The sequence below is a fragment of the Oncorhynchus gorbuscha genome, linkage group LG01 (genome assembly GCF_021184085.1).
Source record: "Oncorhynchus gorbuscha isolate QuinsamMale2020 ecotype Even-year linkage group LG01, OgorEven_v1.0, whole genome shotgun sequence".
NCBI lineage: Eukaryota > Metazoa > Chordata > Actinopteri > Salmoniformes > Salmonidae > Oncorhynchus > Oncorhynchus gorbuscha.
This window is the reverse complement of record NC_060173.1, coordinates 29,114,699-29,127,376: the sequence shown is the minus strand read 5'-3', so window position 1 is coordinate 29,127,376 and position 12,678 is coordinate 29,114,699.

Below are 12,678 nucleotides of genomic sequence, written 5' to 3'. Positions count from 1 at the left end.
GTTGGGGATTTAATGAACCCTCTCGACACTTGAAATCACAAGAAATAGAAGGAAGGAAAATGTATTTTGATGGGTTTTTAATTCCACAAAAAAATAAAGTAATTTAAAATAGTTGACATTTTTCAAATTAGATGCGCTAAAATGAAAACAACTTCCGAAAATGAATACTCGGATTATAGTGATATTATGTTTGATCTCGCAAACAATGTAAAGTACTGTATGTTTAGATATATGTAATCTAGAACCAAGCATGTTGATTTTTAATCCGAGGATATCCTGCTATTGACACTAGTGGCTTCCTTACCAATTGAACATAGACACTGCCCTGGCTTTGTTTCGGGAGCATACAGTCCGTCCACATTCGAAGTTCCCAAACAGCAAACACATTCAATGAGGTCCAGGGTTATGGTGCAACAAAAAGGTTTATTCTTCTGAAATCTAACATTAAAAAAATGATTATCCTATCAATGTAAAGTCTAGATTACTTGACATGAAAAATACATAATATGGCCTGTTTGTATGCATGTATGGCCAAACGACTATACTGCTCCCGCGTCTAGCTAGGACACCCCACCAAAGTCCCAACTTCCTGCCTTTACTTTATCACTAACACATTTACCACAGTACAATGAGTGGACAAGAGGGGGAGACAAACAAAATTTCGCTAATAACAAAGGAATATATCTCAATCAGGTAAATATAAAAATCATAAAGGTTAATACCTAATATTTCATCATATACATTCATATTTAATATATTTACACACGTACATGGAGCTCTGTATGTTCTGTATACAAATATGTTGAAATTGTCTCTAACAGACACACACTTGTTGAATTATGAAAGAGAACATGACAACAACAGTAATTAATGAGGCAGTTTAGACAGCCCAGGTGGGTGTTGGTAGGTTAGACAGCCCAGGTGGGTGTTGGTAGGTTAGACAGCCCAGGTGGGTGTTGGTAGGTTAGACAGCCCAGGTGGGTGTTGGTAGGTTAGACGGAGCAGGTGAGTGCTGGTAGGATAGATAGTAGGTGTTTGGTGGTTGCAGCCCTGTTCCACCCTGTTATGTTAATATTCATTTATGCAAATACAAATGTATACACACATTGTATTTATGCAAATTATGCATATTTTAACACAAAATATAAACAAATAGCTGATGCAATATGAAAATGTATAAACTCGCCAGCCAGTTTATTATGTACACCACCCCGTTCCCGAATATGGATTGCTCCTACAGACAGTAAGTCACTTGGCAGGCAGACAGTCATTGAGGCATTCAGTTACTGTTCGATTGAACGTTAGAATGGGCGAAATTAGTTACCTAAGCGACTTTGAGCTTGGAATGATCGTCGTTGCCAGGCATGACAGGTCCGGTATCTCAGAAATGGCCGGCCTCCTGGGCTTTTCACACCCCACAGTATCTAGGGTTAACTGAGAATGGTGCGACAAACAAAAAAACATCTAGTCTACAGCAGCCCTGTGGACAACAAAAACAGCTTGTTGATGAGAGGTCGAAGGAGAATGGCAAGAATCGTGCAAGCTAACAGGTGGGTCACAAACTGACAAATAACAGAGCTGTACAAAAGTGGTGTGCAGAATGGCATCTTGAACTGCACAACTCATCAATCCAATCACCAACACTGGACAATTGAGGAGCGGAGAAACATTGCCTGGACCATGACAGTGAGTTCAGTTTACTTGAGTGGCCTGCTGACCTCAACTGAATAGAGCATCTTTGGGCTGAGATGAAATAGGCTGTTCTCAGCATGAATGTACCGCCGTCCGATCTGCAGCAACTGTGTGATGCCATCGTGTCAGCATAGACCAACATCGCTGTGGAACGTTTCCGACACCTTATAGAAGTCCAAAAATAATTTGGGCTGTTGTGGAGGAAAAGGGGGGTCCGACCCAGTACTACACTGAACAAAAATATAAATGCATTTCTCTCAATCTTTGCACAAATTTGTTTATATCCCTGTTAGGGAGCATTTCTCCATTGCCAAGATAATCCATCCACCTGACAGGTGTGGCATATCAAGAAGCTGATTAAACAGCATGATCATTACACATGTGCCCCTTGTCCTGGGGACAATAATAAGCCACTTTAAAATGTGCAGTTTTGTCACACAACATAATGCCACAGATGTCTCAAGTTGAGGGAGCGTGCAATTGGCAGAGGATTTAATGTTAATTTCTCTACCATAAGCCGCCTGAAACGTGGTTTTAGAGAACTTGACAGTACTTCCAACCGGCCTCACAACTGCAGACCACGTGTATGGCGTCATGTGGGCGAGATGTTTGCTGATGTCAACGTTGTGAACAGAGTGCCCCGTGGTGGTGGGGTTATGGTATGGGCAGGCATATGATACGGACAACAAACATAATTGCATTTTATCGATGGCAATTTGAATGCACAGAAATACCTTGATGAAATCCTGAGACCCATTGTGAGGCCAATTTTGTTAAGGTGTCAGTGACCAGCAGATGTATATCTGTTTTCCCAATCATATGAAATCCATAGATTAGCACCTAATTTATTTATTTCAATTGACTGATTTCCTTATGAACTGTAACTCAGTAAAATATTTGAAATTGTTTCATTTATCATTTTGTTCAGTATGGATGGGTGTACCTAATAAACTGGCCACCGAGTATAGATGAGTGCATAAAAAAGTGATATATGGCATTGAATTGAATACCTGTATTCCCACCAAAATCCAAGAACTCCATTCATTATTTGTCCGTGCCAGTTTTATTATATTTTTATTTCACCTTTATTTAACCAGGTAGGCTAGTTGAGAACAAGTTCTCATTTGCAACTGCGACCTGGCCAAGATAAAGCAAAGCAGTTCGACACACAACAACACAGAGTGGAATAAACAAACATACAATCAAGAATACGGTAAGAAAATGTTATGTGCTATAAATCACTCAATATCTGATCAATTATAAAAATGACAAAAGGTTGGAGTATCTTCATCCATTGTCCAACTTGCATTTATTAGAATTGTTTTTAAAAACGTTTAACAATTTGGATGACCATTGCTAGTTTAATGAATTTCACATTTATGATAGATATTCATACATTTCATAAAGGCTGCTATATAGAGCTGTTTTTAATGGTTATGGCAACACTTCCAATACACTGTGAGTGACAGAAAACACATTAAATACATTATACACATAATGTTGCTCATACAATCTGTTACCAAAACGTCTCCCTTGGTGGGGAGAGAGGTAGAGAACACATACAGTACATGTGACCTAGCACCAGCTGCTATGAAGTCAACTATGCTATGCTGACGTGTCCACTCACACGATAGCTGAACATGCACATTTAACGCACACTAACTCTCTACTCAAGTGCTTCTTCATGCCATATACTCAACACTTCCCATACTCTAGTCCAGGCCCCTGCTCTTACCTCAAACCACAGTAACTTGCCGTGGTATTTGAACATGGAAAATAAAATGCAAACATGACAAGAGTGCAGAACTAGGACCGTACAATCATTTTTTAAATTCAATTAGCAGACACTCTTATCCAGAGCGACTTAACAGGAGCAACTATGGTTAAGTGCCTTGCTCAAGGACACATCAACAGATTTTTCACCTAGTCAGCTCGGAGATTCAAACCAGCAACCTTTCGGGTACTGGCCCAACACTCTTAACCGTTAGGCTACCGACCGCCCTGATAGTTTATTTAGCTAAGTAGATAGTGATGAAAAGTCAAATGTCTATTCAGTTTGCCTTTCTGTAATGAAGCTTGTTAGTGATATCACTACTACAGTAAGTGATATCATAAACAGTGAGCTGACCCCGACTCTGGACTCTATTCACGTTACACAGTCCTCCTCTCTGAACCCACGTCAGATGACCCAGTCCCACCTTTCTCCCTCTCTGTGTATATCTGTGAGAATAAACATGATGGCTGTCTGACGGAGTGAGTCCCATGAACCACCACAATGCTGAAACAAACTCTGCTTAGCTGCTCCACAGCTCTGTAAATATTTGTCCTTGCTGCCACATAAAGAGATTCCTCTTCCCTTTACATATTGTATCTGCACCTCTATATTTATCTACTTTTTCCACCCTTCAATAGTTGTCTAATGACTCTGCCTAAGTCGGCATTTCTCTCTACATTCCTGTTTTAACTCTCACCTCTATGGGTTGAGGGAGTAGCTGAGGTACATATGTTTGTCAGAGCTACTTGAAAAGACTAGACAGTTCTGATATTAAGATGAATTATGTGGAATTGGATTATGGTGACAAGATCAGGACACGTCTGGCTTGGCTGGAGATAGATAAGCCCCAGAATCCCTGCAGTTCCCATAGTCTGGAGAGACAGGGAGAGGGAGGGGAGAGAGAGAAGTGAGGGAAAGAAAGCAGAGGGGGGGGACAGTTCTCTGACCTGGTATGACATGGGAAGCTCTCTCTCACACACACTGAGCTGTTGCAGGGTCACACTGATATGAGCATGCAGCAGAAGTGGAATACTAAATGCAGATGTCGTGTCATCAGTCTCATGGAAACTTCCATTTCCTATCAGGGATTATCACACTGGAAGGCTTTCTAGTTCAGGAGCAGTTCAATCACATCCAGTTAGTCTCTAATCTTTTGAAATGTCCCATTTGTGGCCTGTAGCCACTCACATACAGAACAGTCACACAGGCACTACCTCTCTTTCACGCACACACACAATCTCACCCACTCAAAAGCCAAACTTAAGGACAGCTATCTCACAAACAGGAGAACATTAACAGATTATGATGGGTTTGCAGGGTGTCTATCTGATGAGGGCATTATGTTTGCTCGCAGATACCATACCACTCAATATGGATCCTCTCTCACTGAATCTGTTGAGACTGGTTCAGCAAGAGGTAAGGCAAACTTTTGCCTTTTGGATATGGAAACTGACCTTAACCAGACAGAACAATATGTATATCATATGTATCTACGCAGGACGTGGGTTGGAAGTCATGGCATTGAATAGCACCCTGTTCTTATCACTAAAAAGTGAGGGACCCCTGTCCAAAAACAACCCTAGCCCCTAACCATTTGTGTAGATCAGGAATAATTGGATAAGCAATATGCTGGTAGGTCCACTTTGCCATATGCTTACACCTACCCAATAATTTCAGATGTACAGAACACATGTGCCTGGGTCTAAAAGGAGGGGGGCCAGAGGCTGTTTATGGCCGGAGCCTGAATGCTATGGATATAGCCCTGCTGCCTGCCTGCCTGTTGATAGGATGGTGCCGTAAGTATCTGCACGTTCACAGTTAGACATACACCACTTACTTATCTATCTACTGGGTGTCACTCAGAGTAATCCACGAGGCAATAAACTAAACACTGAAACCACACAATGGAAAGAAATATACTTGATGCCACATGATTTCAATAGAAAGTTTACTTTTTTTCTTAGGGTAACATTGTCAAGTCACATTGTCATTGGTTTGGAACAGAGTATATATACATTGATACAAGTTATGGACTATATTTGTGCTAATGAACGAAATACACACAGAAGTAAACTAAGGCAATGCCAGAGAAACACTCACCACCAGCAGCCTAGAGTCCCAGTAGATGGCATGCCAGGTCGATAGGACGGCAGCTCCAAAGTAGGTCTAATGTAAAGGCCTCTGACTGCATAGCCTGGAGATAATGTACTACATACAGTAGTACTCAGAAAGGCCACGGGGAGGGCAGTAATGCTGAAGCAAATAATTATTCCCACATAACAGGTGTCAGATAGCACGAGATGTTGCATTTGTAAAGTGTGTCTGGACAGGGCCTTTCCCGCGGCGGCAGTAGAGCAGTCTCCCCAAAACCAGGTTAGCCGCTGTCACACGCACAGTGGTATTGGGATAGGCGCAATGTACGTTAGTCAGTGGCTAACCTGATTTCAGATTCATAAAATAAATCCTACCAAATGATAACTGAGGGGGAAAAAATGTGGTATGTATTATACAGTAACAACACAATAATAGCATAACAACAATAATAATCATCATCATCTTATTTGATGTCAACATGGCATGCAAATAGTGGGTTCAATTCATTGTGGCTATGGGAATGGTTTTACAGCGCACGTTGCGTAAATAGTGTGCATTCAAATACTGAAAATAACTTTTGGATTCGAAACTATGTGCAATCTCAGTTGGTTTGGCAGGCTCCTCCTTGACATATTCACCTACATTTTCGATACATTTCGGTTGTAAAATATTTAGCATGGTTCTCATTTATCCTATCAGTCAAATTACAAGATGATCAACAACAAGGGAAGTAATTCTACAACATAGGCCTAACACATCATCAAATTCAACGTTGCATCGAGCTACTTCAAAAACATTTGGAAAATATTCTCAGGAAATTATTACAACATTTCACCAGATAAAGATACAGAAGTCTACTCACCAATCTCCCACATTTTCCTTTTGAATAGATAATGTGTGAGAGAAAATAACTCCAAATAGCTCGGAGTGCCACGCGTTCATACATTCACTGTAACTGTTTTCTCAAAAATATGTCAAATATTTCATTAAAGTTAGGTGAATTTAAAGAACAGCAGTTTAGGCCACACTAACCCAGAAGTTCAGTTCAGTTCACTTGCGCTACCCCAAAACTACCCATTCCCCTGCATCTCTGCAACCTGACCTGCATATGCAAAGCATACAGATATTGGCGTCTTGTAAAGCCTGTGGACACTATTCCTACTGTACAGCCCGCCCAATAAACACAACCATCGAATTACAGCGTCCAATTGGTGTACTTAACACCACCAATGGGTTTAGTGGATTTCCTTGAGTTATGGTTGGGGTGCGGCGCGTTCGTTTCTGCACGTCTCAGGCTATATTAGGAATAAACCATTTTCGCGTCAGCAATTTCCTTCCATCGACAATATTAATCAGAAAGGCGGTTACGATAAGGTTCTCCCCGTCTAAATCGGGCAAACTGTAATGCAACATTGGTCGTCGGAGTCAAGGGGCGTGCATTTAACCCGTTTTGCGAAAAAGCGCTCTACCCGTACTACTGAAAGTGGTTGAACTCTGCTCGCTTGTGTACAGTGTTGCCATGAGGCGAGTGTGGTTGTGCACGTACTAAGGATGCTGCTTCATTCCAGTAGTGGAAATCAGAGCGAGAGAGTGCGAATGGCACAGACTGTATGATCTGGACTAGTGCAATCATACAGTATTCAAGGCGCATTACCGATCATCTTCAATTATTTAGATGTCCTGCAAGATGCAAAATTCAATTTAGGATACAATTGCCTAACACTCAAGATCATTATTTTATACACGTTTAACACATTTTAAACAAATACAAAAACATTTAGCTGAAAAATGATCTATAATTAAACTGTCTTCGAGTGCGAACGTCGTCCTATTCATATTGACAATTCTTCATAACCCCCCCCCATTTGAGCTTGCATATTCCCACGTTTCCTCTAACTACTAAAAGGTGTTATGTTCAGGTTCAACAACATTACCAAGTACCCTTTTGAACCGGAACAGGTCAATCAACAGTTTGGCAAAGCAATAGAATCGTGTCTGGTCAGAAAATGCCAGACCATACCATTTATTTGATTGGATACAATAGGATACAGTGTGGACAAATTCTACCACGATACAAAACATCAATAAAGCATACATTTCTTACAATATATTATGTAACAGGTCCACCCAGGTACTGTATGTCATTTCAATATCAACCAGCAGAGAGCAAGAAAGCCACATAGTATGTAGGCCGATGCCTATTATCAGTGGAATGATCAGGGCAGGATTACAAATGGACAGGGCAAGTGCCCTAGGCTCAGATGGTATGCACAATTTTCTCTCAGCCTCATGGCAAAATGTGTAGAATAGCAGATAATGTGCTATAAAACTGCACATTTTTCTCTATCCCATGGCCTAATGTGTAGAATTCAAAATGTTTTGAAATGCACGAAGTTAGGGACAGATTGCAATTTATAGGGGGGAGGGGTGGTCCAATATAGGGGAGGGTTGTGTGTTTTTTTGTTGGGCACAGGGGAGGGCATTGCATTTTTTCCCCTGGTTTACATCTGCTAGTTGCATGTATTACTAATTTATTCCATCCTAGCCAAATTTCCTCATCTGCTCACATGCGCCTCCCCTATATCAAGGTGTTTTGGTACTTCTCTTATGCACTATGCTTCTCCATTTGCTAACTTTTATTATAAACTGGGTGGTTCGATCCCTGAATGCTGAATGGCTGAAAGGTGTGGTATATGAGACCGTATACCACGGGTATGACAAAACATGTATTTCTTCTGCTCTAATCATGTTGGTAACCAGTTTATAATAGCAATAAGGCACCTCTGGGGTTTGTGGTATATTGAACATATATCACAGCTAAGGGTTGTATCTAGGCAATCAGTATTTTGTCGTGCCTAAGAACAGACCTTAGCCGTGGTATATTGGCCATATACTGTACCACACCCCCTCGGGCCTCATTGCGTTACTATACCACAGGTCGGTATAATCTACCAGTCCAGTGGTCCATCCTGCCTTTTATCCACCATTCATATTGACAATAGTGCTAGGTGGATCTTTTGTCCATATTTGCAATAGGCTAACTAGCAATCATACCACACATAAAATAATTCAAAGCTGCATCAATTTTCAGTATGAATCGACAAGAACAAATAGGAATAGCTGATAGGCAATGGAGATGCCACATTCATCATTGCACATGAAAGAACAGTGAAGACATGAAGCACAGCTCAAAAAGCTCCCCTATTGATCTAGTTTAAGAACAATAACATTATCCTACCTAGACTAGTCTACAACACCACAATGCAATGAATCATTTATTATTGTTTTCAAGCAAGTGCTGTAGTGAAAATGTCATTTGAATAATGGTGCAAAAGCCCTGTGATTTGAATGTTTCATTCAAAAGTGTCTATCTCTCTGGGGCTAGGCTTAAGCTTGTCTTCGTTTATATATCTATATCTCTTGACACAATGATGAAAATAATCATGGCCTCTAAACCTTCAAGCTGCATACTGGACCCTATTCCATCTAAACTACTGAAAGAGCTGCTTCCTGTGCTTGGCCCTCCTATGTTGAACATAATAAACGGCTCTCTATCCACTGGATGTGTACCAAACTCACTAAAAGTGGCAGTAATAAAGCCTCTCTTGAAAAAGCCAAACCTTTACCCAGAAAAAAAAAAAAACTTTTGGCCTATATCGAATCTTCCATTCCTCTCAAAAATTTTATAGAAGGCTGTTGCGCAGCAACGCACTGCCTCCCTGAAGACAAACAATGTATACAAAATGCTTCAGTCTGGTTTCAGACCCCATCATAGCACTGAGACGGCACTTGTGAAGGTGGTAAATTACATTTTAATGGCATCGGACCGAGGCTCTGCATCTGTCCTCGTGCTCCTAGACCTTAGTGCTGCTTTTGATACCATCGATCACCACATTCTTTTGGAGAGATTGGAAACCCAAATTGGTCTACACGGACATGTTCTGGCCTGGTTTAGATCTTATCTGTCGGAAAGATATCAGTTTGTCTCTGTGAATGGTTTGTCCTCTGAAAAAACAACTGTAAATTTCGGTGTTCCTCAAGGTTCCGTTTTAGGACCACTATTGTTTTCACTATACATTTTACCTCTTGGGGATGTTATTCGAAAACATAATGTTAACTTTCACTGCTATGCGGATGACACACAGCTGTACATTTCAATGAAACATGGTGAAGCCCCAAAATTGCCTTCGCTAGAAGCATGTGTTTCAGACATAAGGAAGTGGATGGCTGCAAACTTTCTACTATTAAACTCGGACAAAACAGAGATGCTTGTTCTAGGTCCCAAGAAACAAAGAGATCTTCTGTTGAATCTGACAATTAATCTTAATGGTTGTACAGTCATCTCAAATAAAACTGTGAAGGACCTCGGCGTTACTCTGGACCCTAATCTCTCTTTTCAAGAACATATCAAGACCATTTTGAGGACAGCTTTTTTCCATCTACGTAATATTGCAAAAATCAGAAACTTTCTGTCCAAAAATGATGCAGAAAAATGAATCCATGCTTTTGTCACTTCTAGGTTAGACTACTGCAATGCTCTACTTTCGGCTACCCGGATAAAGCACTAAATAAACTTCAGTTAGTGCTAAATACGGCTGCTAGAATCCTGACTAGAACCAAAAAATTTGATCATATTACTCCAGTGCTAGCCTCTCTACACTGGCTTCCTGTCAAAGCAAGGGCTGATTTCAAGGTTTTACTGCTAACCTACAAAGCATTACATGGGCTTGCTCCTACCTATCTCTCTGATTTGGTCCTGCCGAACATACCTACACATACGCTACGGTCACAAGACGCAGGCCTCCTAATTGTCCCTAGAATTTCTAAGCAAACAGCTGGAGGCAGGGCTTTCTCCTATAGAGCTCCATTTTTATGGAACGGTCTGCCTACCGATGTCAGAGACGCAAACTCGGTCTCAACCTTTAAGTCTTTACTGAAGACTCATCTCTTCAGTGGGTCATATGATTGAGTGTAGTCTGGCCCAGGAGTGGGAAGGTGAACGGAAAGGCTCTGGAGCAACAAACCGCCCTTGCTGTCTCTGCCTGGCCGGTTCCCCTCTTTCCACTGGGATTCTCTGCCTCTAACCCTATTACAGGGGCTGAGTCACTGGCTTACTGGGGCTCTCTCATGCCGTCCCTGCAGGGGGTGCGTCACCTGAGTGGGTTGATTCACTGATTCACTTGGGTTGTGCCATGGCGGAGATCTTTGTGTGCTATACTCAGCCTTGTCTCAGGATGGTAAGTTGGTGGTGGAAGATATCCCTCTAGTGGTGTGGGGGCTGTGCTTTGGCAAAGTGGGTGGGGTTATATCCTTCCTGTTAGGCCCTGTCCGTGGGTGTCCTCGGATGGGGCCAGAGTGTCTCCTGTCCCCTCCTGTCTCAGCCCCCAGTATTTATGCTGCAGTAGTTTGTGTCGGGGGGCTAGGGTCAGTTTGTTATATCTGGAGTACTTCTCCTGTCCTATTCGGTGTCCTGTGTGAATCTAAGTGTGCATTCTCTAATTCTCTCCTTCTGTCTTTCTCTCTCTCGGAGGACCTGAGCCCTAGGACCATGCCCCAGGACTACCTGACATGATGACTCCTTGCTGTCCCCAGTCAACCTGGCCATGCTGCTGCTCCAGTTTCAACTGTTCTGCCTTGTTATTATTCGACCATGCTGGTCATTTATGAACATTTGAGCATCTTGGCCATGTTCTGTTATAATCTCCACCCGGCACAGCCAGAAGAGGACTGGCCACCCCACATATGCTCTCTCTAATTCTCTCTTTCTTTCTCTCTCTCGGAGGACCTGAGCCCTAGGACCGTGCCCCAGGACTACCTGACATGATGACTCCTTGCTGTCCCCGGTCCACCTGACTGTGCTGCTGCTCCAGTTTCAACTGTTCTGCCTTGTTATTATTCGACCATGCTGGTCATTTATGAACATTTGAACATCTTGGCCATGTTCTGTTATAATCTCCACCCGGCACAGCCAGAAGAGGACTGGCCACCCCACATAGCCTGGTTCCTCTCTAGGTTGCTTCCTAAGTTTTGGCCTTTCTAGGGAGTTTTTCCTAGCCACCGTGCTTCTACACCTGCATTGCTTGCTGTTTGGGGTTTTAGGCTGGGTTTCTGTACAGCACTTTGAGATATCAGCTGATGTATGAAGGGCTATATAAATAAATTTGATTTGATTTGATTTAGGCTATATCCATTTTTAAAAATGTTAATATCATACCGTGGACACCTAAGCCTATAGGCCTATGCATGCAATGCCCTGATGCATTTAGTGCTCAGATGTTGAGGTGGACAATTATTGTTTAAGGAAAGTTGTCTAAAAACTGTATACAAAAATGGCAAAAAACTTTTGCATATGCTACACATTTAAACCAAAGGAATAATGTTTTTGTAATTTGTTATAGGCCGTCTTTAAGGACAAGTAAATGCCTTTAAGGACAAGTAAATGTGTCTCATTTGGCCAATATCCTTCCTTTATTGATGGTGCTCATTGCACCAAGTCGATCTTAAAGACATACACTTCTCAAATGTCTGGTAATTTAAAATCTTCATGGTCACATTGTCTGGCACCACATTTTCTGAAAGGAAACTCTGAAATGTGCATATTGTTTTTATATAGATTTGATCATATTCACATGAAAATCAGTCACCAATTGGATGAAAACTGAGCCATAGACACCCTAAAGACTCTGGCAAGTGTGCTACTCTAGTGTCACGTTGATTATGCCTGCACATCATGGTTCACCAACAGCCTCAAACATCTAAAGAACAAGCTACAGACCAGTCAAACAAGCTTGAAAGATTTGTACTTCAACTCCCCCCGATACTCATCTGGAGGTTGAACATTTTCTTGTTTGTACAGTGCATTCGGAATGTATTCAGACCCCTTGACTTTTTCCAAATGTTGTTACATAACAGCCTTATTCGGGCTCTGGCAGGGCCCCTCAAGGACATTCAGAGACTTCTCCCAAAGCCACTCCTGCATTGTATTGGCTGTGTGCTTAGGGTCATTATCCTGTTGGAAGGTGAACCGTCGCCCCAGTCTGAGGTCCTGAGCTCTCTGGAGCAGGTTTTCATCTCTCCGTACTTTGCTCAGTTCATCTTTCCCTCGATCCTGACTAGCC